Genomic DNA, 4144 nt, shown 5'->3' with positions numbered 1-4144 from the left:
GCAGCCTCCCTTTATTAAAAAAGTAAAGAAATTAAATAACCTTTATTAAAACATAATTTATACAATAAATTTAAAAAAGTATATTCTCTTTATTATTAAGTAATGTAAATAAAAAAATGTGTTTTTTATAGTTGCAATGCACCGGGTACATGTATTAACATAATCATATTATTATATAGTGCGAATGCGGAAAACCTGTGTGCATAAACGGACCCGAACACCCTCACCCATAAAACTTAGCTAGAGAACGCATCTTCCTATCCCGCATCCTTCAGTCACAGGGTGACACCCCGATCTTTTCCAGTCTCGTCTTCCTCCTCCCAGACCCGGCTTCGAGAACGGTTAAAAAATTTTGGGCCGAAGGCAAAAAGTTTTTTGGGCCTTAATAAAAAAGAGAGTATCTTGTTGGATTTAAAATTCAATTTTTTTAAAAAGCCTTAATTTTTTGGGCCTTATGATTTGGTTGTGTAAAAAAAAGTTTTATATAAAAATATAGTCAAAATGCCTCAAGTGAGGTTAGAACCCACAACTTTTTGGTTGAAAGTCATATCCCTTTACCACTAAACCAAGCTAGTGGTTGTGATATTAAGTTTAAACATTATATATACATATTGTTTTTGATTAAAATATATATAATTTTTTTTAAAAAAAATCCGGGCCTATCGAGGTGTCGGGCCGGGGTCCGTCGACCACCCGGGCCTCCCTTATAGCCGGGCTTATAGCCGGGCCTGCCTCCTCCATTCCTTCTTGGGGTGCTTCTTAAGCTATATAATTATATGTTAATAGTATTGAATCTTAAAACTATAATGCTTTATACGTTATCATACCTTATCGCATATTCATATCACATGAAAAATATCTTGAAAGAAGCTCCATCTCCACAACCGAAAAAGAATAAAAGAACCTAAAAAGGAAGCAGGGGTCCCACTTTTCATATCTTAACCTTAACGTCTAAAAAGCAACTACATAATTCAAATTTTCAATTCATATTATACTTCACCTTCTATCAAACAACCCCAAACATCAAATGACAATAATCATACTCACCAAATCCAACAAAATCATTAACAATCATAATATACTCATATAACCTGATATCCAAGTTCAAAATTAAAAAAACAACCAAAAATATAAATCTAGTAGTACCATAATTCCAATTATATGTATCAAAACAAACATTAATAATAATAATAATAAAAAAGTAACTACCAATCAAAATCACACTTGGTCCTCTGAAACTTGTGATTAGAAACCTTACCTTTGACACTCAATGGCACCTTCAAATCACAATCAAACCTAGGTTTAAATTTAGGCGTTTTCATCCACCACACTTTAAACCGAATCTTCAACCTCAATTTCAAATCAATCTTATAAACCCTATCATCACTCGTCGTCTCGGAATCATATTTCGACTTAACCCCACTCACAATATTCTCACCTTTGAACACCACACTCACATTATTCTCCTTCTTATGCCCCAAATAAAACCCACCCACATCCACGGTCCCAAATCTTTTGTCATGATACAACGCATTTGTCTCAATCCGATCATAATAAATCCCGAGCCTCTTGTTCGGGTTTCGAAACGTCATGTTAACGGAGAAGTTATAATACAAAGTATTATTAGAGATGTTCAACGAAACCGGTTCCTGGAACCGAACCGGTGGACCCGAACCGGACCCGAACCGGTTCCTACCCGTTTTTTTTAGGAACCGGACCCTATCTGATTCAACCCGATGATCCGTCACCGGTTCTTGCATTTCTGAGTGGGGGCGGGTAGGAACCGGAACCGAACCGGAACCGAACCATCCGGAACCGGTTCCTAACCGGTTCTAGCCGTTGGATCGAATATAGCCGTTGGAAATAGTTTTTTTGGCCGTTTTTTGACCGTCGGGGTCAAAAATAGCCGTTTTTTGGCTCCCCCAAGCACCCCACTACTAGTATAAATAGGTATTTGGTGTCATTGGTTCATCACAACACTCAAAACGCAAACCCGAACGCAAAAAAATACAAAAAAACGCTATTACAACGTTTTGAGTTCTCTAATCTCTTGTTTTCTCTTCTTCTATATTCATATTTGTTGTTATGGCTACCTCACAATCATCGGTTGGTCAAGGTTCCAACGCCGAACCAAGTTTCGTTCGTATTGTACCTCATAATCGTAATCAAGAGATTTGGTGCAATTGGGATTTGGTTGAATTGAGTGACCATTCATTGAAGGCTCGGTGCAAGTTTTGTGGGATTTATTTAAACCCACTTTCGAATTCAAATTTGAAGAAACACATCGAAAAACCGTATTGCAAGGCGTTGAAAAAGAACGTCGATTCGCAACAAACGCAAATGGATAGTGAAGGCGGAATATTTACATACCAAATTGATCGAGTTCAAGATCGTATGGCGAAGTTTGTGATTCAAGAAGCTTTGCCGTTTAGCCACTTTGACAACCCTCGCTTAACCGCCATGATTCGAGATACGCTTCAACCACAATACACTCACGTAAGTCGTCATACTCTTAAACGTTATTGTTTAAAATTGTGGAAGAAGGCCAAAGAGGTACTAATTGCATATTTTGAAAATATAAATACGGGAATAAACTTAACTAGTGATGTTTGGTCGGCTCCACATGGTCTACCCGAATCTTATCTTTGTGTCACCGCTCATTGGGTAGACCCGTCATCGTGGGAAATGATGAAACGAACCATTGCTTTCGAACTCTTTGAGTATCCACATACGGGAGATAATTTGTTTGAAATTTTAGATTATGTTATAAAAACTTATAAACTAGAAAATAAAATATTTTCAATGGCATTTGATAACGCGTCGAATAATACATCGACGGTTGATAAATTAAAATTAAAATATACGCCGATTTGCAATGGTGTATTTTTTCACTCAAGGTGTGTTGCACATATCATTAATTTAATCGTGCAAGACGGACTTGCTTCGGATGAGGTTACATCGGTTATAAACGATTTTAGACTAATGATACATGAAGTTTTTAAGAAAAGTAAAAAAAGACAAATGGAATATAGAAAATTTTGTAAAGATACGGGAAGAAAAGCTTTGGGAGCTAATTGGGATGTACCTCATCGATGGAATTCCACTTGCATAATGTTTCAAAGTGCTTTGAAACAAAGAGAAACTTTACAAATGTTTCATTCTAGTCTTGCCGAGAATGATTTGGCAATTCCCTTTTCAAATGAGAAATGAGAAATTATCAATGACTTATCGACTTTTCTTGAAGTTTTTAAAACATCAACTACGAAACTATCGGGAACGTATTATCCGACAAGTCCCTTGGTTCTTTCGGAGTTATTTTTAATCGTTAACAATCTTAAAGAATTTGAAAATAAAAGTCCAATGTTTTCAAACATCATATTACCAATGAAGTTTAAATTAAAAAAATACTTTCTTGAATTGCCACCGGTTTTTACTTGCGCCGCCGCTTTAAACCCAATGTTAAATGTTATGGGGGTTGAATGTGTGATAGACGAAATTTTTTCAGCCTTAGATATGCATGAAGTTGACCCAAACTTTTCAACAGAGGCAAAAAATGATTTTAACTTGAATTTTAAATTTATGTATGACTTTTATTTAAATAAATATGGGTCAGACATACACATGCCTATGCCGGGGGGGTCTTCATCAAGTTCAAGTGCTACTAGAGTACGAGATCCCATGATTAGCCTTATGAACACCGTTCGCAACGTAACGGCTAAAAAACAAAGGGGTAACACCCCTTCAAGCGAACTAGGAAGGTATAGTGCAAATGATTACTCTACCGGTTTATCCGAAGAGGAATATGGCACTTTTGATGTTTTGGCTTGGTGGAAGGTAAAGGAAACCGAGTTTCCGATTCTTGCCACCATGGCCCGTGATTTACTAACCGTCCAAGCTTCTACGGTAGCTTCGGAATCCGCTTTTTCTCTTAGTGGCAGGGTAATATCGGTGAGAAGAACAAGACTAAATTCGGAGTCGGTGGAGATGTGCATTTGCTTAAAGGATCACTTGGACTCAATCGATCGTATTCAACACGTAACCACTCTCGAAGATGAAACACCACTTGATGTTCGAGTGGACGACGAACAAGAAGACATTTCTACAAGTAATTCCGAGGAAGAAGTCGCCGCTCAATAATTTCGAC

At 37.1% G+C, this 4144-nt stretch overlaps 1 pseudogene; it reads right to left on the bottom strand.

Annotated features, from left to right (window-relative positions):
* Positions 1 to 1006: 1006 nt before the first annotated feature.
* Positions 1007 to 1592, bottom strand: LOC143600714 (NDR1/HIN1-like protein 2 pseudogene; annotated as a pseudogene).
* Positions 1593 to 4144: the final 2552 nt, after the last annotated feature.

This window comes from Bidens hawaiensis, unplaced genomic scaffold (assembly GCF_021521415.1).
Source record: "Bidens hawaiensis isolate Kalapana, Puna unplaced genomic scaffold, B.hawaiensis_p1.1 tig00054828_1, whole genome shotgun sequence".
Classification (NCBI taxonomy): Eukaryota; Viridiplantae; Streptophyta; class Magnoliopsida; order Asterales; family Asteraceae; genus Bidens; species Bidens hawaiensis.
The sequence above is the reverse complement of the archived record's forward strand: the minus strand, read 5'-3'. Positions and strand labels throughout refer to the sequence as shown.